The 26,973-nt window shown below is 39.4% G+C and overlaps 1 protein-coding gene across 8 annotated transcripts in view; it reads right to left on the minus strand.

Moving 5' to 3' along the window:
• SIPA1L1 (signal induced proliferation associated 1 like 1) overlaps nucleotides 1-26,973 on the minus strand; it is a 340,274-nt gene that overhangs the window by 248,553 nt on the left and 64,748 nt on the right. For all 8 annotated transcript variants that reach the window (XM_074365310.1, XM_074365312.1, XM_074365314.1 and 5 more), the window contains one exon: nucleotides 18,610-18,676. The gene's annotated coding sequence lies outside the window, so the exon portion shown is untranslated. The remainder of the gene's footprint in view (nucleotides 1-18,609; nucleotides 18,677-26,973) is intronic.

Here is a 26,973-nt window from a genome sequence, read left to right on the forward strand (position 1 = left end):
ACATCATGTTGTACACTAAAAATTGACAAAACACTGTAAACTAACTATACTTCAATTTTTTAAAAAAGGATAAAAGAAAAAAGGAAGTATAAAAATGTAACCCTCTCCAAACAGCAGTATAATGGCTACATCTTTATAAAGAATCTAGCTGGCGAAAGGTTTAACCAGAACCCTTTGGGAACTTCTGGGCAAGAATACAAGCACAGTGGCCACCAGAGGTCTGGCTGGAGTGACTCTTTTCTGGGACTAGGGAAGCCAGCTCAGAGAAAGCCACACAAGGTTCCCATCTAAATGCTCTGGCCAGCCTTATGCACATGGGAAAGACTCTGGATCTGAAACAGGTTCATAAATAATCTTCATCTGCAGCAGACTTAGTGGCTATGTACCAATGAAATACCATTATTTCAAACAGATTTATGACAATACCGTGTTTCCAGTCATCTCACAGCCATGAACTCACCAAGCAGACAAGATTCTGAAAATTTATACAATCAGAATGAAAGTCCATAAAACAAAAACTAAGTTTCACAATCTTTCCGAGACAGCAAATCTTTTCCTGCTGAATCTTAACTTTCCTTAGCTCTATCTTTTAAAGAATTTAGAAACAACTTCAATTTCATGCAGAGATACAACTAAAGATAAAATTCAAATTCAGAACAAAAAGAAATTATATCCTTCACCTCGGGGGCAACCACCTTCACCTGTTCCTAAACCATCGATGGTTTCATAACACCTATGTAGAAAGGGTCCAAATTCTCTAACTAGGAAATCCAAGTCCTAGATAAGTCGGTTCCAAGCTGATTTTTCAACTCATTTCCCTCTCTACCCCTTCACACATCCATCACTCCAAGCAAACCGAACTATTCTCTTATCTAACCACACACTTCACTTTACTTTTTTCCAGGACTTTTGTCCTATATTCCTTCTGCATTAAGTGACCATGGACACCTCTCTATAAAGCCAAATTGCATCCACCCTGCTATGCTTAACTAAAGGGCGGCCTCTTCTTCAAGCTTCGTTAGCGTCCCTCTGTTGAGTTTCCCCAGGGTAGGCGCTTTGTGTGGAAAGAAACGTGCTTTGGAAACAAACAGCATTGAAATTTCAACTCTGCCATGTACAAGTTAGGCCTTTAGCAAGGGACTTGCCTCGCTAAGCTCAATCAGGACAACACAGGGCCATAACTACTCTGCAAGGGTTACAGGGCTCTGAGCAACATTTGCCACCACAGGTTCAAAGCTCAGTGCTAACAACTGTGCATGATCTGACCTTGGAAAAGGAACTGAAACCCCATGAGCCTCAGCGTTCTCACTGGTCAGGGGGGAGGGGCTGCAACGATTTCACAGCAGAATAACAAATATACGGGAGTCACTGCAGAACTCTGGCTCCCATGCCCTGGGCCCCTCTGCCCTCGCACTCCATCCTCAGGATCAGTGGTCCTGCCTCTCTCTCTCTGGGGTCCCATCGCCCCCTGTGCTCCCCTTCCTCACAGTACTGCCTGTCTTCTCCATCTCCGATGGCAGGTTTACAGCCTGAACGTGGACTGCAGGCACCACGATGAATAAATACACTCGGAAAAAATGCTCATTTTCAGTATGAATCGAAGCACACAAATGAAAATCAGGGCACTAAGAAACAGAGGAAAGCACCTGTTGAAATGCTGCTTATTCTTTAAGATCCAGCTCAAATAATAATAGCCAGGACTTATCTGAATCCAGGAGGTGGGACACAGCCCCGGGCACACGTCCACTGCTACCTGTTCTATTAGGGTTTCCGTAGCTTCCCCATGGAAGGTGCTTAACTTTGGAAGCATAACCACACTTCATCAATTCATCTCTAACACAACTTACGACCACACCCTTCCCTATACTTTACTTTCTCCCATCATCTTATCTCCCCAATCAGAAGCCTGAGGGCAAGGTCTGTATGTGACTGGCCCTCCTTTCCAGTCTGTCTTCCCTACCACAGAACAGAAACCGAATGAATTCAAAGAGAGTGTTAAAGCCTCTAGAAATAAATCATCCAAATCACGAGGTAATTCAACAGCACATGGTTGCTCTGCCAAGTGATTCATCAGCTCTAAGATCCCAAAGTCAAGGTTTGAAAAGATCAAGACATCTTTCTTACATTTCAGGAAAGAATTCAACAAAAATCTCTTAAAATCAAAAGAAAAAAAATTTCCCTCGAATAAGGTTTTCATTAGTAGTAAAAGAATCAGAAACTACAGAAAACGGTGAACTGAAACCAAAAATGTCAGTGGAGAAAACTGTCTCCTTTCGAACTCTATAATGTCCATGATACTTTAATATTCTTCTCTCCTCAAGCCAAATACTTTTCTCAGCAAAATAAATCAATGCTCTACATTCCATATTCGTGAGTAGTTATAAAAATAAACTAGCATACACTCTGGTAGAGCTTTTTAAAATCATTGATTAATCAGATTAATGAAAGTTGACTTACAAAATGTATTTTGAACTCGCTATTTTCCAGTATGGCTATCACCTCACTAAAACATCTGTTTTCTATCTGCAACATTTCAGAATCAGTAAACCTATAACAAAAACAGAATGCTCCCACCCCACCCTTTGCAGCGAGGGGTGGTCGCAGTGAAGAGGAAAAGGTTGTGATTTCTGAATTAAATATTGACTTTCCCCTCTCCTTGTCCAGAGTGCATTCCTTGACAGTGTAAAAAGAAACAGAAGCTTCAATTTAATTCTGAGTTCACCGAAGCCTGAGGAGCCAACTGCTAAAACAGAAACTGATGGGAAACCAGTGATCCTTTGCGTAGCCCTCTCCTCTGTGAAGTCTGCCCGGCAGAGCCCCGCTCAGCCTCTCCTAAGGACACCAGAGGTGAGCTGCTGGAAATGTTCTCCCCCAGCTAAAATCAAATGAGTTGATCAAATCAAGGAACAGTAAGCAGGAAAGCCAGAGGGGGAAAACAAAACCCTGCTCTCCTAGGATTTCTGGATCAGTTCCAAGAACTCTCCTTCTCCCACTGCCAGCAGCACCCATCAATTCCCATAGTAACCAGCCCACAGCTTTCCAACCAGTCCCAAAGGGAGGCACGTAGGCTGCAGACAGAAGCACACGAGCATGACCCAGACCTTGACCCAGACCTCAGGCATCAATCCAACCACTGCTGAGTGGCTTGAACATTCCAATTCTACCTCCCGGCTTCCCTGAGTTCCCAGGTTGCCAGATGGTTCTCTCCTTTCTCCCTTCAACTTGATGCTGAAACAATGAAGGGACCTTTTTTCCTAGGACTCTGCACAAAACAATTTTCTGTTTTCTGATATAATCATGATTCAAGCCCATTTGGTACTAAAGCAATTGTGTCCCCCACCACACTGTGCATAAATGTGTGCTGAATGAAGGCATCCCCTAGTATAGAAATACAGATTTCAAAGATACAGGGATACAGATCTGAGATCCAGGATAGGGGTGAAGAGGCTGTATTCCCAAAAGGAATGAAGAACAGATAAAAGGGTGCTGAAGTGGGTGGAGAGCACCTTGTCTTTGTGAAGAAGAGGACTCCTTATGCTGACTGAGCGGGAGAGGGAACACGAGAAGGAGGACCACAAGGGCTGAGAGCATTTCTGACCTCAACACACTCATCAAGGGCCCTGCAATCAGCAACTGTGCGTCAGGACAGTGATTGCCAGCACAGAAAGCGGCAGTTATCAGCATAGAAAGCGGCAGTTATCAGAAATGGGAGAAGATGTGGGCGATGATTTAAGAAGTTTGAGAGGGAAAAAAAAAATTAGCTAATTCTAACATGTTCATCTGAAGAGTTACTATGCTGGAGAGATTTTTTAAATTAAAAAGTAAGGTGGAGAATCAAATTAAAAGTGCTCAGCATGGGCTATGAACCAGTCCTGCAAGATTTCACATCTTCAACAGAATTTAATGGCTAAAAGGGAAAGACACAATGAGGGTGACAGGAGGTGCTGCAAAAAGCAGTCTATGCCCCACTGATAAAGACGCACATGTTTCCCTCCAGGCAGATGCTAAGCAATGCAGCTGGAGGATTACAGCGTGTGCACGCATACGTTTTAAATCTTAAGACGATAATTCTGAAATACTTTTCAGCAAGGATCCCACAGCAATATGGATGAGTTCTTTAAATACTGACCTACTGTTTGCGTGGCACTGTGCTTGTTACAGAATGTAAAGTAATAAAATAAAGACCCTAAAACATGACTCGACATCACCAAAACTATAAGGGAAATGGAAGGAAACAGATGAAAACAGTAGTCTGTCCTCATAGGAAGATAAGATTACAGGTAACTGCCCTTTATATTATCAGTAAAAAGCAGAATGGGACTACATCAAACTTAAAAGCTTCTGCACAGCAAAGGAAACTATCAACATGACAAAAAGGCAGCCTACTGAATGGGAGAGGACATTTGCAAAGAATGTATCAATAAGGGGTTAAGATCCAGCATATACAAAGAGCTCATACATCTCAACACCAAAAAGACAAACAACCCGATTTAAAAATAGGTACAGGACCTGAACAGACATTTTTCCAAGGAAGACATACAGATGGCCAGCAGGCACATGAAAAGATGTGCAACATCACCAATCATCAGGGAAATGAAAATCAAAACCACAATAAGATGCGACTTCACACCTGTCAGAATGGCTATCAACAAAAAGACAACAAATAACAAGCGTCGGCAAGAATATGGAGAAAAGGGAAACCTCAGGCACTACTGATGGGACTGTAAACTGGTACAGCCACCATAGAAAACAGTATAGCGGTTCCTAAAAATATTAAAAATAGAACCACCATATGATCCAGCAATCCCACTTCTAGGTATTTACCTAAAGAAAACAAAAGCACTAATTCAAAAAGATAAATACACCCCTATGATCACTGCAGCATTATCTACAATTACCAAGATATGGAAGCAACCAAAGTGCCCATCAATAGATGAATGGATAAAGAAGATGTGGTATGTATACAAAATGGAATATTAATCAGCCATAATACAAAATATTGCCGTTTGCAACAATAAGGATGGACCTCAAGGACTTTATGTTAAGTGAAATAAGTCACAGAGAAAGACAAATAATATATGATCTCACTTATATGTGGAATCTAAAACAAAAACAAAACAAAAATGACAACAAACAAAAACAGAAGGTCATAGATACTGAGAGCAGATTGGTGGTGTTGCCAGAGGTGGGGGATGAGGAGTGAGTGACATGATCGAAGGGACTCAAAAGTGCAAACTTCCAGTTATTAAATAAATAAGCCATGGGGATGAAATGACAACTATTGTTAATAATACTGTATTGTATATTTGAAAGTTAAGAGTGCAGATCTTAAAATTTCTAATCCCAAGAAAAAAAATTTTAACTATGTATGGAAATAGATATTAATGAGATATATTGTGTTGATCATTTTTGCAATGTATGTAAATATCAAATCATTGTGTTGTACACCTGAAACTAATATAATATTGTGTCAATTATACCTCAACCGAAAAAAGTGCAAAAGATGAGAAATATTTGAGCTATACCAAATTCCTAAAAAAAATCATTGCTTTAAAAAAATCTAAATTAATGTGTAAACTTATCATCACTGAAAATTCAGAATCTGAGTCTAAAGTTCATATGAGAAAATAAACGAGCAAGAATAATGAGAGTAATTATAAAAAAGAAGAGTAATAAAGGAAACTAGATTTAATATTTGCCAGACAGTAAGATGTGTTATAAATATGTAACAATTTACAAGTGTGAAACTGGTTCATGAATAGACCATCAAATCAGAGGATAAAGTAAAAGTTTTAAAAATACTTCAGAACTGATATAGGATAAAATGTGACATTTAAAATCGGTGCAGAAAAGGTAAACTGTTCAATAAATGGTCCAGCCATATGGAAAAGAGAATGGGATACCGACTCACAACAAGTAAATCCCAAACTGACCAAAAACTTTAAATATTCAAAAAAAAAATTACAAAAGTAATAAAAGAAAGCAGAAGACATGATTCATTCTTTGAAACTTTCTAAGTAGGATATAAAAGCCAAGTCCTATAAAGTACAGCTGAACAAATTTGATTATCCAAAAGTAATACATTTATACATGGCAAAATTTTCCATAAATGACAAAATATAAACCCAGTGGAAAAAAAATCAGCAGCTCCTATCACAAACTGCTAACTTCTTTTTTTTAGATAAATAAGCAAAGGATCACAAGAGTCAATTCACAGAAAGAAAAAGCACTCAAACATCCGACAGTAGGTGCAACCTCATTTGTAAGGAGAGAAAGCACAGGAAAACCACAACAAGGTCTCCCTTTTTGGCTATGAAATTGACAAGGATCAAAAGGGTTAATCGCACACTCCTAGCAAGACAGAGGAGGAAGGCGTACATTGCTGATGGGCGTGTAAATTTGTACACTGTCTATGGAGGGCAATTTAGCAATAGTTGTCAAAGATATGAAGATATATATTCTTGGGTTTGGGGTTTTTTTAGCGAAACAATTTATTACACGAAGAAAGCATAAATATATAACAGATGGTAATGCTTTTTTTTTTCCTACTCTTGGCAGGGTCCCTTTTTAGCTGAATGATTTTTGCTTCTTTTTTTTCTATTTAAGTATATTTGACATAGAATATTATATTAATTTCATGTGGACAACATAGTGATTCGACATTTGTGTACAGCTGAGGTGAACCCCACAGTAGGTTTTGTTACTATCTGTCACCATACAAAGTTAATCCCTGTGCTGCTCATTACATCCTCATGACTTATTTATTTTATATATAGAAGTCTGTACCTCTTTATCCCTTTCACCCAATTTGCCCACCCCAACCCTCCTCCCCTCTGGCAATTACCAATCTGTTCTCTATGAGTCTGGACTTTGGTTTTTGTTTGTTCATTTGATTTCCTTTTTTAGATTCCACGTATAAGTAAAATCCTGAGGCATCTGTCTTTCTCTGCCTGCATTACTGTACTTATTATAGTGCACACAAGGTCTACCCACGCTATGGCAAACAGCAAGATTTCATCTTTTTTATGGCTGAGTAATAGTCCATTGTGTATCTGTCTATATCCTATCTTCTTTATCCATTCGTCTACTGATAGACATTTAGAGGTTGTCTCCATATCTTGGCTATAGTAAATAATGCTTCAATGAACACAGGAGTGCATCTATATCTTTTCAAATTAGCGTTTTTGTTTTCTTCAGATAGATATTTGTAAGTGGAACTGTTGAATCACACGGCAGTTCTATTTTCAATTTTTCAAGGAACCTCCATACTGTTTTCCACAGTGGTTGCACCAGTTTAAGGATATATTCTTTAACCTAGACACTCCTCTATATAAATCTGCACACTTAAAAGTTCAAGGACAGCCACAGTGGCATTGTTAACAATACCAAAAGATTAGAAACAACTTAAGGTCTTATTATTAAGAGACTGGATAATAAACTACAACCATACTCTGGAATGTATGCACAGAATGAAAGCATAGTACGGTATGCTACAATTTCTGTAAAAATAAATTTTAAAAAGCATACATATTAAATTCACTATGACATTTCTGGATTGGATCCTGGAAGAGAAAAAGGGTAGAAAAATTGGTAAAATCCAATTCAATCTATACAGTTTAGTTTCACTGCATCACCTTTCGGATTTTACTCTATGGGCATGTATTAGTCACTTAACACATAAAATTTAATTTTAAAAAAGCCTAATTACTTTGTGACTAAACTTCCACCATTTACAATATTCATATCCTTCTAAGCACTGCTAATGAGAAACACCGACGGTACATGTATTGCTTCAGCACTTCTAATGCTCCCATCACTGCACCTGAACACACACCTGCCTCACCTGCTAGGTTTTAGGTCCTTAAAAGTAGAGGCCATGCCAATTCATTTCTGTTCTCAAAGGATCTGGAAAATATTTGCCACAAGGTAAGAGAGCTCAACAAATGGGAGCTGAAATTATGATGTTCTGGTCCAGTGATCCAATTTTTGATTAGTAAGAAATGTTGTATTTCAATACCCAAACAATTCTTCCAAAATTTCCTCTGATCTTTAGTTCACAATGACACAGAACAGAGAAGCAAGGGGCAGAGACAGGTGAAGTGCTTCTCACTGAGGATTTGGATAAACTACCCTCCAACCTCACTTTCTAAACATTTTGCTCAGTGCTAGGAGCTGCGGGAATGTAAAGATAAGAGAAATGAAGTCCTTATGGTGAAAGCTAGGCTTTAATTAAAGTCAACACTTGAAAAGGTGAAACTGAAACTGCCTTGGATTTTCAAACATTTTTCCCACAAAGGTTATTAAAATGCTTTTCAAAGAAAAATTATTTACTTAGCAATAGAAGAAAATGCAAAAACTCTAATTTAGACAATGTTTGGCTTTCCTATGATGTCTACTCAGGAAAAAATCTGTGGGCAGCATTCCTAAGAATGTCCAAAAGAAAGGTGGGGGAGGGACAAACTAGGAGTTTGGGATTAGCAGATACAAACCACCATATACAAAACAGATAAACAACAAGGTCCTACTGTATAGCACAAATGAACTATATTCAATAGCTTGTAATAACCTATGATGAAAAAGAATATATATATATATATATATATATATATATATATATAAAACTGAATCACTATGCTGTACACCAGAAACTAACACAACATTGTAAATCAACTGTACTTCAAGAAAGAAAGAAAAAAGAATGTCCAAAGGAAAAATTCTAGCCTCAAACCCCATCAAAACTTAATTTTTATGAATATTCAAAATACAAAAGATAAATGACTTAGGAAATACTCTGAGGTCCCTGGGTACAGAAATACTACTGAGTTTATCCCAAAAGCATTGATAGAGCCACCCCGTCTCCACAAACTCAAGAGCTCTCAGACAACCGTGGGCAAACACGGGACTTCTGTGAATACAGATCCTTCACCATAAAATGAAGAGATGACAGCTGAGGCTCCTTTCAGGTCTAAAATCCTATCAGACTTCTCTTCCTTCACACCCCAAATATAAACTAAGACCCTGCAGTCCCTTCACACAAACACACACTTCAACACACACATTTGTCCGTGTGTATCAGGGGAAGAAGTGACCCATGTTACTTCCTCCCTATTCCCAGAGTGGCTTAACACAAAGACAAATTGGTATTTGATTACAAACTGGTGTCATGTATGAGCAGCTCTCAGATGAGTAAGAAAAGGATTTATCCAACTGCATGCTGAAATGAAATTAAAATGTGTAAGCTTTGCAGTAGAACATTCACTAAAGTATGTATTCATTCACGCTTAGGATTATAAAAGCTTCTAACTTGGTTTCCTATGATCCTTTATGTACTGGTTAGTCCACATTTCTCTGCAAGCTATCTTCACGAGTGCACACTGGCTACTTGATATTTTTATTTTGTTCACCACTTTTCATAGCACAGAAAAAATATGAGAGCACTGGTGGAAAGTCAGAGGCAAACCCAACCATAGGCAAAGACACACAAAAGATCGGTGGAGAGTTTTGTTCTCATTTATTTAACATAATCCTTCATTCTAACCTATTCGGTTGAAAGGTGATTGTGTGAAAAAAGCAGAGCGGCGGTCTCTGAGTTGCAGCTAAGATGCTAAAAGCATGGTACAGTGCATGCTGAGAGCTTATCCCCGGCAGGTGACATTTTTCCTTTCCAAAACACAGAAACAACACTGTGTTGCTAATCAATATGGTTTTCTTCTAAAGTATTTTCCCCTAAATAACATAGCACTTTATGATATACGTTCCTTTCTAAATAATATGGACAGAGAGAAGAGTTTCCCCAGACACATATAAGTAAGTTCAAATTTCCAGAGTGAAAGATACACTTGAGTGGATGAGGATATGAAATAATATCCATCTGTTGGATTAGCAAGAAAAGCCTCCCTGAGGAAGGGAATCTGAACCTGTTTCAAAGGAGGGAAAGGTGACTGACAGGTGGAGAGAAGGGAAATACCAGGCAAGGAAAAAGAGGTGTGGAGACGCTGCCACTGTGGTTTCTCAAGAAGCAGTCACAACGTGATGTAATGTGCAGCAAGATTTTTTAGTTGTGAGGACAAACCAAAGGAGATTATATGTCACTTATCACTCCTAGCCTCGTTACAGAAGAAGGCTGGACTACATGACTTGGAGAGCTCACTTCCAAGTGAGGCACCATACTGGCTCCCAGCACCCAGCAACACTGCAAGGCATGTACCTTGGGAGTCCCATTTGACAGACGGAAAGAGCAAGGCTCAGAATCTCGAAGAGGCCACCAGTGAGAGGGTCTTAGAAATTAAAAAGAATGAAAAATATGAAAAGGAATATATATATGTATGCATGTATAAAGGAGTCACTATGCTGTACACCAGAAATTAACACAACATTGTAAACTGATTATACACAATTGAAAAAAAAAAAAGATTCAGGAAAAAAAAAAAAGAATATGCATGCTAACTTTTGTAGAGAAAGAAGAGGCATACTATGAAGACTGACTTCAATAATCCACGCTCCTGAAGATAATTAGCTGATAAAATAATGATCACATTCCTCCCTTAAGAGATCAAAGGAATAAGGAACTGTATCTGGCTTCTCATGCCAGACCAAGGAACGGAAAGGAGTCTAGGCCATTCTTTACTTTGAAAAGTGTCCTCTAAGAAGTCCTTTAAGGGAAACTGATGGACAGGACACAAAGCCTATTCCTGGGGCCATGGTGGTTCTCACTTAATTATGTACTCCCTCGGCCAGCAGTGTCCACAGTGAGGTAGGTGTTCTGCGAACACACAACACATTCCTTGGCCATCAGAACGGAGGTGAACAGTTAACTGAAGGGGCCTTTCAATCTTTGGAAGCACTGAAGACAGCCCTCACACCTGACTTTATTCCCAGCGCACAAATGCTAAAACTACGTGTTATTTCTATACAAAAGCTCAATAGCTATGATCACAATTTACCTGTGAAGATTTAATTGAAGAATTCCATGTGTGTGAATAAATTCACATCTGGCAGCAAAAGACAGTCCAATTTAAAAAAATGTGAACTTTTTAAAAAGTAGAATAAACATTTTTAAACCTTAAAAAAAAGATAGTTCAATAAATAAAACTCGCCTTAAAAAAAACCTTCAAACTATACTTCAATTTAAAAAAAAAACCTTCAAAACCAAATATTAGAAGTTAACAAGCTCTACTTATTCATAAACAAGTCAGTTCCTCAAATGGAGCGCCTGCCTTGTCCCACTTCCCTAGATAAATAGGTGGAATTAAAGAACACTTCTATAGATAAACCCTCTCTGCTGAGGGGAGCCACTCTGGTAAAACAATTTGGGAGTATCTATTACAACGTCCCATGACCTGACAACTGCCTAGAGAAACATACGCCCATGTACACAGAGCCAAGGGCAAGGATACTCTCTGCAGCCTTAATTGCCATCAGAAACTATTGGAAACAACCTCGAAGATCAGCAATAGGAAAACTGCAGAAAGACGACGGCATGTTCCCGGGACTAGTCCACATAACACCAGGCAGCACTTAAAAGGATGAACTGGACTGATATCCACCAGCATGGACAGCTCTCCAAAGCATGTTAGTGAATGACAGAAAAGTTACCAATATTCCTTATAATACCAATTACGTAAAGTTTCAAGACACAAAAATACAATACTTTTATATTATAAATACCAAATCAACACAGTGTTTGCCTCTGGAGCCAGCAAGAGGAAGCAGGGAGTAAACTTACAAACTCATTTATTACTTTTATTAAAAAATTAATTTTAGAAAACATCCTGCAAGGATGCTACAGGGTTATCAAATGACTCAGCATTACAGAAGAAAGGGAAATGTAGATAGTATCTCCACATTCACTGCTAAATTAACATCTAATAAAATGTAAAAGAAGACAAGCTACCAGGAACAATCAGAACATCACAAATGAAGCTGGGGTTTTATCTGATCAAGGACAGAAGACTCTGTCAGCTTAAACGGCCACATGAAACTTCAGCTGGTGTAATGAATTATTATTGGTGGGAGCTCACACACATTTTCTTTTTCCAGGCTAAAAACTTGACAATAACTGAAAGCAGCTCTAACAGAGAAATGTCAAAAATTATGTTAGCATCACTAAATTAAAAGTCATGCTCCCTTTTAACCACTAAGAATCCTTTCCCACCAGTGGCCAACACTGATGTGAGAATACAAACATAACTTTTTAATAAAGGTCAGCTTACAGTAACAATAACAAGGAGGGTCCCTCCCTGTAAAGGACTCTCTGGAAAATCAGGGCCTTGCATGGGAACCATTTACCTCCTCTATTTGTGACCCTGGCAGTGGACCATCAGCCAGGCTCTCTTTTATAAAACCATCCGTCTACATTCCTCAGGGAAAATAAAGTGGCTCTCAATCCAGGGAGCTGTCTCTCCAATATTATATCTATTTGTAACAGCCACTCAAGTGAAAAAGAGAGGGAAGGGAGGGAAGAAGAGAAATAACCAATTCATTGTTGTAATACTACATATAATCAATATAAGATTTACTTTAAATAAAATCAAATGCATCTTTCTCATTTTTAGTTACTATAATGCCAAAAGATTTAACAGAAAAAAAAACTAACCACAGAAGAGTAAATAACATTCCTAATAATGTTGTTAAATATAAAAAATAAAAAAACAGCAAAGTATGAGCCCAATTTTGCTTTTAAAACATACAGATACAAATTAACTTATTTACAAAACAGACATAGAAAACAAACTTATGGTTACCAAAGGGGGAAGAGGGGGATAAATTAGGAGTTTGGGATTGGCAGATACTACCTACTATACATAAAGTAGATAAACAACAAGGTCCTACTATATATCACAGGGAATTATATCAATATCTTACAATAACCTGCAATGGAAAAGAATCTCAGAAAGAAAAAAATATGTATATAACTGAATCACTTTGCTATACACCTAAAACTAACACAATATTGTAAATTAACTATACTTCAATTTTTTTAAGGTTAAAAAAATACGTATATATGATCATGCAGAAGGATTAAAAATGAAAAAAAACTATTAAAATGTTAGCAGTCCTAAAAAGCAAATGACCCGGTTTCTTCTACAATAAATTACATGAAAAAAAAAAAAAAAAAAGAGGAAAGGGAAAACGTCACAGATTAAGAAAGACTTGAAAGAGACAAATGCAATGTGTTTATCAAGTTTGGATCCTGATTCCAAACAAACGAATTGTAAAATGACAATTTTGAGACAAAGGAGGAACATGAACACAACAGACTTCAGGACAAACTAGAAGTGAGTAATATTGAAGTACTGTCATTAATTTCATTAAGGGTAATGACATGGTGACAATTTTTTAAGTCATCATCTGTTAAAAATACTTACTGAAGTATTTGCAGGTTAAATGGCATAATATCTGGGTTGTGCTTCAAACTCAAAAAGAAATTTTTTAACCATAAAAACAGGAAGAAGATGGATGGAACAAGAAAGAAAAGGTGTCTGTAATTGTTGAAGCTCGGTTGATGGGTGCATGGGGGCTCACCGTGCTATTCTCTCTACTTTTTGTGTATGCTTGAAAAATCTCACAAATAAACAGTGGAAATGCCAGCAGGGACAATTCTCTCTGGGTGGTAGAGACTGAGTGATCTGGTGAGAATTGGGTGATTTTTTTTACTTTATCATGTGTGCCTTTTAGGAACATTCAGATTTTACACAATATGAATTACTTTAGTTACTTAAAGAAACAAATGTTAGTCTTTTAGAAGATAGATAGGTCTTTCAATGCCCAGTTCCAATGATATCAACTCCATGGATTTATTTCTCCCTCTACAGACACCTCAATGCATTTTACTGTACTTCTACCAAAGGCCTACTTACAATTTTTAATTATGTTTTATCTCCCTCGCTAGAAAAAACAATTTCCTTTTTGTATTTCTATCCTTGACAACACTAAGCAAAAAGCTCTCTATAATAGGCGTTAAATAGCTACATACTTAATTGAATTAACTTTTCCACTAATAAATCCAGGGGTTAAAAACTAGTGACAACAGCAGTAGAATATTTTACTTCTTGTAATTACAAAAGTTTTAAGACTAGAACATGCCCAGAGGGCCTTATACCCATCAAATGTTACCTAGTCAATTTCTTAAACCATTTATTTTCCAATTGACTGGGGCGGGGGGTGGGGATCACTCAGTAGCAGAATGGCTCAGTTACTGATTAAGCTAAAGACTTTTTTTTTTTTTTTAATGATTTCTGGGGTGGGTGGGGAATCAAAATCTATTAGTTCCTGAACAACCATTCACTATTTAACCTACTGGAGACTCCTCCAGAGTATCGATCAGTCCATTTTCATTAAGGAAACCAATATGGGAAGAACACAGAGCTAGCCATGAGCTAAGACACCCGAGGGTTCAAGCGCATCTCCTGCCCTGAAAAGGCTGGTGTTGTCTGGAAGGGCTGCACACGCACTCCTCTGGTATGTTCTTACTCACAGACTCACTAGAGACTTCGGCATGTTTTGTGCTGATGTGAGCAGTAGCTTTCCTCAAGCCTAGGGCCTTGCCTTTAAAAGTCATTTCCAAAAAGACACAATTAAGCCCTCCTCCCACGAGGAGGAGCACCAAAACCCCCAAAACAGGGAAAACTGGATATCCCAACATTTACGACATCACTCACCGTATGACCTTAATTTGTACGCATGACTTTGATGAAAGCCATTCAAATACTAGCGAAGACACTTACACCTTGCTTTTCTGTCTAAAGTATTCTGAGGTATTGACAAACATTAAAACAAAGCCCAGGTTTTAAAGTAAAACCCGAACTCCTAAGAGTTTCCCAAGCCCTTTGAGAAACATGAGTGTAGCATGAAAAACTGGCAGGTGCAAGCTCTCCCCAAGTTCCATCTCTCACTCCACCCAGTGTGTGATCTGTTCCCAAAGCCAGGTCTTCAAAAATGCTTTCACCCACCCAGGATTTTCCAGCAGGTAGGCGAGGTGTGGGCGGGGCTGAGCTCTGCACAATTCCCACCCTGGCCTCCACCTACATTCCTACACAGTTCCTGTTCTTGCTTCTCTATTTTCTGATCCCTTACTTTAGACTTTTGTTCCCATCTACTCCTATTAGCAAATTTTAAATGTTTCAGACATTCAAGAAAGTGGGTAACATGGTATCACTATAAAGGATCATATCCACACAAATCCAGGGCCCCTAAAATATGAGCAGGTACTAAGAAATAAGACACTCCCCCAAAGATAACTTATTCCTATTCCCATTTGTTCTGCTTGTCACTAGAATGAGTAGTGACCTCCAGGCATGCCAAATTCAGGTCACATTAGTCATGGCCAAAGATAAAAGGAAAACTGTGCAATCATCCCTTTGCTACTCTAAATTTTTAATATTTTCATATTACACTAGAGTCAATCTTTAGTTAATAAAATTCCATGTAGTATTTATCTGAAAAAGCTGCCTCCCTTTGGTACCCTCAGTGCCACTGTGAAACTCCAATTTACGTTGACCCAGAGAATCTAGCAAGTCTACTCAAGGGTAAACATCTGAGCTCTTTTCTTCTTAGAGTTAACATATTCAAACTCCTATCATTAGTTAATCTACTGTCTTTGCCACTGGACTAGGTGTAAAGAGGAAACTGCACTCGATATGATCAGCTCTCCTCATGATTTAAGAAAGGCATAATGAGTTAGAATAATGAGAAAAGAGATTCGGTACATCAGTGGATATGAGGGGTCAGGCCACAGTTCTACAGGATGGACAGCCAGGGAAGAAATGCCTTCCAAGCTTCCATTTTTTAACTGATTTCTGAATCTGCTATAGACATTCTATTGCCTGGATGACGGATGTCAGCTTCCTGTTACCACTCCATATAACACCAAGAGAAGTCTAGGAGAGTGCTCCAACATGCTTTTTTTCTTTCCTTTTCTTTGTTTTTTTTTCACACTTACTAAATGGTTGGGACTTCCCATAAAACAACAAAAAAGTATGTCTTTACTTTTGTGTGTTATACCAGCAAACTAATAGTCTAAGTAAATACAACCAGTATTATTCTTTTTCACTTTATTTCCAAGAAAAGAAAGAAGTGGAGAGCTTTTTTAAAAACTTCCTCACTCTTCCATGAAAAGCAGAAGCCTGGAATGCTATAAGCCAAACTGGAGAGAAAAATTTAAGTAATACCTCACTTAGCTATGAGTACACAATTGTCTTTACAAGGAAAGGAAAGATCCAAAGAAAAATATACTTGAGAAAATTATTCAAATGTTTCAATGCATAAAGCACATCATTTAGTCAGAGATCATTTTCAATTAACATCACTCTGTTTCCTGTTGGGTGCTTAAAAAGAATATAGCAATTTTTAAAATTTTTTAAAGGAAGAAATAAAGTATGCTTTCTCAATTCAATTATATATATATACATATATATTTTTTAAAGGGGGGGAGGTAATTACATTTACTTATTTAGTTTTAGAGGAGGTACTGGGGATTGAACCCAGGACTTTGTGTACGGTAAGCATGTGCTCTACCACTTGAGCTATACCCTCCCACCACCTCAATTTTATATTCTACAACAACACTACTCAAAACATAAATAAATTTAAAAAGTATAAGAATGATGGACTTAATAAGATACACACAGGACTACATACAAAATACAAAGTTTTGTGGGTTGGGGTTTTTTTGTGGGGGGTTGTGGTCTTTTTGGACTTTTGTTTTCTTTTGGAGGAAGGGAATTGCTTTGGATATTCCTTAAGTAGAGAGCGAGCAGTTAGGAGAAAAGCATCCATTTAGAAAGCCAAGGAGTCACGGCAGCAGCAGATCTGGAGGACTGTTCAATCACGGCTCCCTCCTCTGCTGTCCCGGTCGACCTAGGGGGTATGAATGCTAAGACTCTCCCACGCCATCTAACAGGTGTACCAGCGCCACCAGATGTCACCGCCATTAAAAGAAGTGATCTAAGTGCCCAGGGGTCCAGGTTGTTAAACTAAACAACACAATTCAGAAGACAAGGTGTAGCTGCTACAACATAAAAGCCACACAAGCTTGGCCTCACAGTAACCCTGAAACTCAGGGCTTCTGCTAAGAACTGTCCTATTCACGTGTATCAACCAGGAGCTGATCCTCACTTAAGCATGTTTAAAATACCGTAAGACATACAAGGCCTGCACTGAAGGTGCACATGTCAATAGTATACAGGTACTGTGGAGGAAAAAAAGTGAATCTTGTAAAACAAATTCCAAGATCGAGGTTAAAAACCACAGACGCTCGATAACATGCACTGATTTTTCGTCCTCTGCAAGGTAGCTGAGCCACAGCTACCTACCCGGAGCGCTCCTGCAGGCCGCCTGCCTCACCACTCAGCCATTTTTGATGGTTCCAAAGACACTACATTCTGAGAGGTAGTTTCTCAGTTGTGTTGCTAATAAAAAAAACCTAGGCTCTTCAAATGGCTAAAAATTACAGAGATCTAAAAATCTTCCTTGGATTCTACCTCTTTTGAAGAATGACTCTGAGAATGGTTAAATCAATTGCTAACAGGAAAGTGTCCTAATGTACTTTTTAAAAACATTTTCAGAGATAATCACTCCCCAATTTCTCTTACTGAAATTCAAGGAAGGTCAGAAATAGCAAGCCACTTTGAAATCAGTGCTCCAGTTACCCAGCGGGCTTCTGAAAAGAAGCCCTCAGCTCTGCACAAAGGTTTACAGAGGTGAGATGCTCAGATAACCTTGACTGTCCTTTGTGGGATGCTCTTCACTCCAGAAGAGCTGACTCCTCAGGCAATTTGCTTCTGCTTCTCACAAAGCAGCAGATAAGAAAAATCCCCATCGCTTTGTCTCAGCATCTGGCTGAGAGGAAGGTTAAGTACAAAGTAACAGAACCAAAGAAACCGACATAATCCCGAACTACTTGTTTAACTGAATTTAGGAGCTTAACATTACAGCATTTTCATCCTGTAGAAAAGTCTCTTTCGATCAAATCAAGCTATTATTTTTCTCAATGAGAATGTCCTTTTACAACTGAGTAAAAAAATGTTTGAGAAATGTCCACTAAAACACTGGGATAGGCCCAGGACAGAACTGGGTCTCCACCTAGCAGTAACCAAGTGCAATCACTCTTAATCAATGGCAGGTGTCAATCAAATAGATCAGCCAGCCATCTCTCAACTTCTCAGGATAAGCCGGGGATTCCAAACTATATATTAATGCATCTGGGGTAACAAGATTCTTATTTAGAACATGGATTGAGGTACAATCTAAAATGTGAAGAAACACAGAGAAGATTTTCTGAGCAATTACTATGAAACTACACGTATGTAACAAAAACATTATTATTATTAACTTAAGCTGCCAGAAAAATATCTGAACTATTTAATTTATGAAGATGAAAAGAGAATTCAGAAATCAATGACTAAAAACTGCATAGGAGTCTCCTCTTGTCTCTATTTCTGCCTCTCAGCAGTAAAACAACCAAGGAGGAAAAACCAGTGGGGGAAAATACAGAATCCACATTTGCTAAATCAAAATCCTGCTATGAGCAGCAGGCCTTCTCAGAATGAAGAACACGTGGGTGGCACTCCCTTCTCCCACCGCGACTTTGTGACTCATCTACCAACTCACCTGATTCCACTTCCCAGCTAGCAGTAAATCTGGCTTCTGAGTCCAACGTGAGGTATTCTCTCAAAACCTAGAGGAGAATAATTAGAAACTTTAGGTTATTTTACAGTTATCTTCAAATTCTGAAAAACATAAACTGTACCTCATAGTAATAAGGTGGGGGGGGGGGATCACAGCTCCCAAACCATAACTGTGAAATGTTATACTTCCCTCTAAAACCCTGTTCGATGTGTAATCTCTTTATGTGCAGTTCAACACACATTTAAATTTAAGCCAACCAAAAGCCACTCCCACTGAAAAAGCAAATTCTTTTGGGGGGGGGGTAATTTGATTGATTGCTTGGATGATTTTAAATGGAGGTGCTGGGGAACAAATTCATAAACCTGGCTATTGAGTCTCTAGGCAGACTGCTGATACGCGGCCTCGCCCCACACAATCTGATCAGTAAGTCTAGGAGATGCTAAGGAACCCATGTGAGTAAGAAGCAACCCCTAGAAGGTGATTTTGATGCAGCTGGTCCATCACCTGCCTGTGGGAACCACTGCTCCAAACCAGTGGTTCTCAACAGGAGGCAATTCTGTACCCTGGGGACATTTCTGGTTGTCACAACAGAGGAAGAGGGTATACTACTGACACTTAATGGACAGAGGCCAGGGATGCTGCTAACCATCCTGCAAGGCACAGGACAGCGCAAAGAATCATCCAGCCCACAGCGTCAGCAGTGGTGAGACTGAGAAAGCCTGCTCCAAGGCAACCGAACATTCTGATGACGGAGAAATTCGACAATTCCCACACTGGTCACTCCAGATAGGTCCTAAACCCTGCTACAGTCACACAACATTTCCTGTGACTACAGACTTATTATTAGTTGAATGAATACACATACAGGCCAACATTAAAATCTGCAGTACATGTACCTGTTTCTAAAAATATTAAAATAAGTCAGACTATACTTGTCCAAAAGAGCTTCCAAGAAACCAATTTTTTTAATAATAGCACTTCACTGTTTTTTAAAAACAAAATTTTAATGGCAGTACTGGGGATAGACCCCAGGACCTCGTGCATGCTAAGCACGAGCTCTACCACTGAGCTATATCCCCATCCCCACTCCCGCCAAGAAACCAATTTTTTAATGTTTGCTGAGGTGAAACCCTATTTCAAACTGGGGTAATTCCCAAACCCTGTTCCCAAACATAAAAAGTGGAAGCTAAGAAGAGTAACAAGAATCAGAACCTAGTTTCACTTACAAATATTCCCACTTCCTGGTGAGACAAGAGGGAAAGCCCTTCATCCCATCCTGTCACCTTGGACATTAGGACTCACGTCTTTCATTCAGCCAAATACAAAGATATTTCAAAACTTACATTAACTACATTCGAAACGAGACTCATTGAGGGCTTACCATGTCCTGCACCGTGATCTTACACAACATAGCAGAACAGAGCTTCAGAAGACCCCGCGACAGGTCTTTCCTACCCTATCATAATCAAACAGTAGAAACAGCAGACAAAAACTGTGGGGAAAGAAACCTATAAAAGATATTCTGAGCACCAGATACTGCAGATGATAAAACTTGCAGTCTTTACATGACTGGTCTACAAATTGTACCCACAGAATGGATAAAGAAGCCTGTAAGACTCCAAATATACACTTCGTTTTGTTAATCTTAATGTATAAACTATCATCAGCTAATTACATAAACAAAACATACCAGCTGATTTGCACTAGTAATGTACCTAGGTACATGAACAAACATGCAAATTTTAAACCCAAGTGAAAGGATATGATTTGTAAACACACTTAGACTCCACAGAATCACTCCATTCCACTGGACAACATTTCCATGACATGGCATATGGGCTTATGTTCTAATTATAGTCTGGTTTCCTCCTCTGAATCCCCAGTGCTATAAAGGAACTACACATAGCAAACTGACCCCCAGTCACCCCAGGCAGCAAGCACCTGGATAGTGGGTGGGCAGAAGGTGTTTCTATTTCAAAGCACCAGTGGGTTTAGGAGTCCAGGAAGAATCTGTGGCAGAGGCAGGATTCCAATCTGGAGCTCCCCACCAGGCCTGGGGACCTTTGCACAAGCCAGATGGTTAGGATGCTTTGCTGAATGACATGTTTTTCCAAAGGCAGGGCTACCATACATTCTAGATTCAAGATGCCTGTGAACTCAGTGTAGAGCTCATCACATCTCCACTACAGAAAAGACAATTGCGGAAGGCAGCCTCTGACAAAAGCAGACAAATAATGACAAAGATAAAATTCTTAATATCCATCAATGGCTCTGGCTTCAGGAAGCCAAGTAATTTGGGAGACCCCCCTTTGTTTCTCCAAAAGAAGAAAGGAAAACCCAAAAATGAATGGGAACGTTCAGAAATATTAGCACACAATATGAAATGCAAGCCCTACCTTCGTTTTTCTAGATTTAAATCGGCTTTCAAATAAAAATTCATAATTAAATTTCAAAACATAAACAATTCTTTTTTCTCTCTCAGCAGTAAAATATATTCCATTCCAAAAAAGAAAGCTTGCTCAATTTCCTGTCAAAAGCAATCCAGAGAAGGCCACCTACACTGTAAAAGCAGCAAGGAAAAAAAAAACACACACACAAAAAAAAACAAAAGCTGAAAAAGAGCCTGTACGTGTGGGAGTGTTCTAAGTGCAATGTAACTACCACTGTGGGTTTTAAAAGCGTTTCTCCCTTGATCATTCTGAGAAATAGGAAAATTAGTGTAACTGCTACAGAGAAGTCTGTCCTCCAACCTAAGTAAGGAAAACAAGCCCTGTGATGGATTTTAGTTCCCCCAAAGACAGAAAAGTGCCAAGGGACAATTCAAGGCCTTAACCTGTGATTTTTCTTTTGTACTAAAGCAAATTCTACCAAATAGACCACTTACGTGTAATGTTTTCAGAGACAGAAGGCTCCTCTGACAATCAATCCCTTCCCCACAGCACAGCACACCACCCCCAATCCCAAAAGACACAAATTTCTACATTAGGGCCAGCTTGGTCCTAATAGGCTCCATTCTACACCTTTGGGGGCTAACCAGTCACACACACAAACGTGAGATGAGTAGATCACAGATGAGGGCAGCATGGAATTCACCATTCTGTCTATCAGATTCCCCTTTCCCTGTGCCTACTTCCTGAAAACCCTAAATTTTGAGACAGCAATCGACCAGCCCAACACTTGTTACTAAAAGCCTATTGAAACATGCTCAGCGCTAAAGCAGAGTACAGTGAGGGGAGAAAAAGACAGGAAGCTTAAACAGCTCACCAGAGAATTGAGGAGAAAAGAATAGCACACACGAAGTCAGTTAAAATTAAATCCAGTATTATCACTGAATGGTAACACGGTAAAGTGCCCTATTTCTGTAAATCATACTTCCCTCGAAAGGAGGCTGTCACAAAAGCAAAACATAAGTGGAGAGAAATAAATAATGGGCAGGGAAAAGGATATAATAATATGATGGTAAATATTTTAAAACCGGCATACCAGAAGACAAATCAAGGGGGGAGGGAATAGCTCAGGGGTAGAGCGCATGCTTATCATGCACAGGGTCCTGGGTTCAATCCCCAGCACCTCCATTAAATAAATAAACTTAATTACCTCCCCCACCACCAAAAAAAAGATGTAACAGGAAGATGCATGGGAAGGGCAGTTTCTAGACAAGACAGCCCAGGAAAGCAAACCCCTTAAACCTCACAAATGATTTGTCTGATAAACTAACAATTTTGGAAAAAAATCAATTCACAGGAGGAGTCTCTTTTGTTTTGTTTAAAAATCTCAGGCCAGCCCATCCAAAACAGTTGCAAGACTAGAACAAATAACTTTATTTCCCTGAACTGCCTGAGAGTAAGGAGCCAATCTGATGGCCTATTACCCCTACAGAGTCCAGTGAGTATATTTCTAAAACCAGGGCATTCTCCTCCAAAACTGCAAGAATTACGACCATCCACACCCAGAAATTAACATTGGTACAGTACAGTCATCTAATCCACAGAGCAGATGTGACTTTCTCCAATGGTCCCAATAGCGTCCACTTCAGTAAAAAGATCCAATCCAGGATGTCACACTGCACTGAGTTTTCATACCTCATTAGTCTGTTTCAACCTAGAATTCCTCAGACTGTCCCTGACTTTCATGACCTTGACAACTTTGAAGATTTCAGGCCAGTTCTGTAGACTGTTCCTCACTCTGGGTTTGTCTGATACTTCCTGATGATTAGAGTCAAGTTACGACCGTTCAGCAAGGATACGACGGAAGAGCCCCCTCCTCCTGTGGTTATCCTATCAGGTGGTGTGCGGTTTCAGTGTCTCTCCCTGACGGGTAATGTGAACTTCCATCACTTGACTGGGTGCCATCTGCCAGACTTCCCCCCTGTAAAGTGACTCTCTTCCCCTCTGTATTGAAAAAGTATTTTGTGAGGTGATACTTTCAGACTATATAGATTTCCTATTTCCCAACCAACTTTCACCCAACACTTGAAGTCCACTGATAATTCTTGGCCAAGTTAATTATTCTATGATAGCTGCCTAAGAGTGATTATTTTAGTCTGGTAATTCCAACCATTTTAGTGGGGAAAAAAAGATATTTAGAAACCAAGATCGGGGTATGCATATTGCAAACAGATTATCGCTGTTCCTAGGTCATCTAAGTGAACAGAAGCACACACATATATGTGCACACTTACTTCTTTCTTCCGGTGTCCATCCATGTATACTGAAGACCATCAGTTCAGGCAAATACCCTGAATTCCAATCACACACTACAAGATTCGTTCTAGTTTCACCTTTCCATTCCTGTAAGAGTGGGGAATCTGGTTCCCATTAACCTCTATTTACGTCCTTACTGGATTCATGCCCCCATGTCACATAATGCTGCCCCTGCCTCTGACCCAGTATCACAAAAAGCCTGCTCTAGAGGACCAGTAAGGCGGGAAGCCTAGAAAGACAAAAATGTTTTAGATAGAAACCACTCTACTCCAGCCGAACACCAAAGAAAAAGCTGCAACCCACATCCACGTCCATCAGACAGGCCAAGCAGGGAGCCGGTGGTTCTCCATGGCCTGGCGGTGATGAAGCCCTCTTACGAGAGACTGGACACTACAGGACACCACTTTCACAGAGCCCAGACAGGCAAAGCTACAAACACACAGTGGTCCCTTCTTATCCTTAAGGGATACAAGACCCCCATGGGTGCCTGAAACCACAGATAGTATCAAGCCCTATACAGGCAGACCTCAAACATGTTGCAAGTTCAGTCCAGACCACTGCAAAAAGCAAATATCCCAATAAACAAGTCACACACATTTTTTGGTTCCCCAGTGCATATAAAAGTCATGTTTTCACTATCCTGTAGTCTATTAAGTGTGCGATAGCATTATGTCTAAAAAAAAAGTACATACTTTAATTTGAAAATACTTTATTGCTAAAAGATGCTATCATTGGAGCCTTCAAGGAGTCGTAATCTTTTTGCTGGTGGAGAGCTTGAAATATTTTGAGAATTATTAAAATGTGACACAGAGACGTGAAGTGAGCAAATGCCTGATGTGGGGTTGCGCACACCTTGTGAAAAATGCAATACTGCAAAGCACGATAAAGCCAGGCACAACAAGACGGGGTATGCCTGTACCTACCATGTTTTTTCCTATACATACCTATGATGAAGTTTCATTCATAAATTAGGCACAGTAAGCAATGAGCAACAATAGTTAACTATAAAATAGAACAATTATAACAACACATTGTAAGATAAGTTATGGGAATGCAGTCACTCTCAAAATACCTTACTGTACAAACTTAATGCCTTTTCCATTTTAACTAAGCACTTATCACGCACCATGGCCATAACTTTTGCAGCTTGAGATGCAACAGCCAAACTAGCATGAATTTCTTCTTCCTTCTTTATAATTTCATGGATGGAAGATTCAGCCTCACTGTAGCCCCTAGCAGCCTTAGCATATAATTTTTTTCTTTCCTTATTAAGTCAAGAACTTTGACCTTTTCCCTAAAGGAAGCACTCTACACGGCTTCTCTTTGGCACATCTGAATTGCCAGCATCACAACTCTTGTGATTTGAGGCCATTATTAAGCAAAATAAGAGTCACTGACCACAAGCACGGTGATACCACAACAGTCAATACCAACCAGAAAAACTGAACTGGCTGCAAGGTGACTAACAGGCAGCGATGTGGACAAAGAGATGGTTCACATCCAGGGCAGGACGGTGCCAGATTTCATCACATTACTCAAAACAGCTCACAATTTAAAACTTATAAACTTTATTTCAGGAATTTTCTATTTACTATTTTTGGACCACAAAAAGAGAAACCTCAGATAAAGGGGGATTACTGTATTGTTTACAGAGATACTCATTTTAAAAAGCAGGGGGGGGCGCTGAACATTAAATTCAGGACAGCAGTCACGTGGTTGTGCTTCACCAAAGCACAAGGAGGTCATCGGCAAAGTCTCAATTTTACATTTGAGATTTGAGGCCTAAAAGGTGAAGCATGTTCCCTGTGGCCACACAACTACTCAGCAAGAGCTCAGATGCAGACCCAGGTCTGACAAGAATCCTCTTCCACACTATTCTTCAAACAGAGGAAAGAAACGGGCAGGAGAAGCGGAGTTACCATTCTGACGGTAAGACTCCTTCTGTGCCTCTGAACCATTTCCACAATGGTGTGCAGAGTACAGGTGAGTCTGGGCCCAGAATCAGCGGGGTAAACATCTTCCTGAAGGCAGGGGCAGGGGGCAGAGGGTCAAATCGAGGCCATACTTGAGACCTGAACTGCAAGAGCAGTATGACCAGCCCTTTACGGACAGTTTCAATCACATCCCACAGGCTACACATTCTGATTCAACTCAGTCATCTCACCTCCCCTCAGGGGGCCTGGTAAAATACTACTAACTGTTGTCTGGTTTTGTTTAGAAATCAGGGGGCAAGGGAGAGAAGACCCAGCAATCCATTCACGAAAATTCCAACCACACCTTAAACATGGTGCGACCACATATCACTTCGTGCACAGCACGAACCATGAAATAAGTGCTTTACAATGCCGGGCCCTTTTAAAGAATCTGTATAACAGGACAGCAATAGTACTCCAAAGGAGGGACCAGGACATCCTGGGAAGCCCAGACACCACTCTACCACCTGGTGGATGCTGTAAAACTGCTAAAACCCTGAAAGACGGCTCTCCATTAAGAGAAAGCAAACGAAAAGAAAAGCAAAAAGATACTGTGTTTATCATCTCAAAAAGTCAGAAATAACTGCATTCTAATTGCATTTCTGGTAGAAATACCTCCAGCGTCTACAGAAGTCATCAATAACATCTCACCCCACCTGGAAAAGCCTCGTGATCAGCACTAATGATTCTGCGATCTTAGTTCACACTTTCTAAGTCTGTCTTTAAAACGGAGTAAGTTCATCCACTGTGGATTTCCAGGGGGTTCGGTATAAATTGAATTAGAAATAATTATAAGCCTCGCGTCTTCCTGATCCCCCTCCGCCAAATTCACTAAGTTCTATCTTCCCTCTCCATCAAAGTTTTCTTTCTAAAGAGGAAAAATCTAGACTTAGGCCACAGACCAAAGAAAATGCTACAGAACAAAAGAAACAAAAGGACATGCGCAAGATGGTACAAAGATAATTCAAAACTGATGCAGGCTTCACGTTGTAGCCCAAAACTGTCTACAATATGTAAAGGCTGAGAAACGTAAAATCATCCTGTAAACACAATAAGCACATGAAAAGCATACACACCAAAAAAAAAAAAAAAAAAAACTCAATAGATAAAGAGGGAAGACATTTAGCAGAACCCTGCAGGGCCAAGGCTTTTTTTTTTTTTTTTCAAAGCTTTTTAGTTACTTTCTTTATGAAAAGCAATCAGGTGCTGCTGAAATCAGCATCTGGCATTAGAAAGACAAGACGTTATCCAAAGGGATTTCTCCATGAGGATGACAACCTGAATAAATTAATCCATAGGCACTTGTTTCTTTCATCCTACTGTATTAAGCTTATGCGATCGCAAGACGAGCAGTAATTATCCTTGAGAATTAAGGGACACTAGCCCAGCTTTAAAGGAAATTTAAAATCTAAAAAATAAATAAGAAAACATATTACTTCAACGTCAAAGAAGGAAAAACCTTGAAACACATTAAACAGTTTCATTGTAAACTCTCACATAATGAATTCTGGGTAAAAATCGATATGGCTATTGGAAAAATAAATCCTCCCGAACAAATCTAATTTGCTGTTATTGCAACAACCCACTTATCAAAGGACCACAGAACTTGCATTTCTTAACGTTAATGGATTTGACAGCTTGTGAAGACACAGAAAAATGTTCTTCCCGGA

This window comes from Camelus bactrianus, chromosome 6 (genome assembly GCF_048773025.1).
Source record: "Camelus bactrianus isolate YW-2024 breed Bactrian camel chromosome 6, ASM4877302v1, whole genome shotgun sequence".
NCBI lineage: Eukaryota > Metazoa > Chordata > Mammalia > Artiodactyla > Camelidae > Camelus > Camelus bactrianus.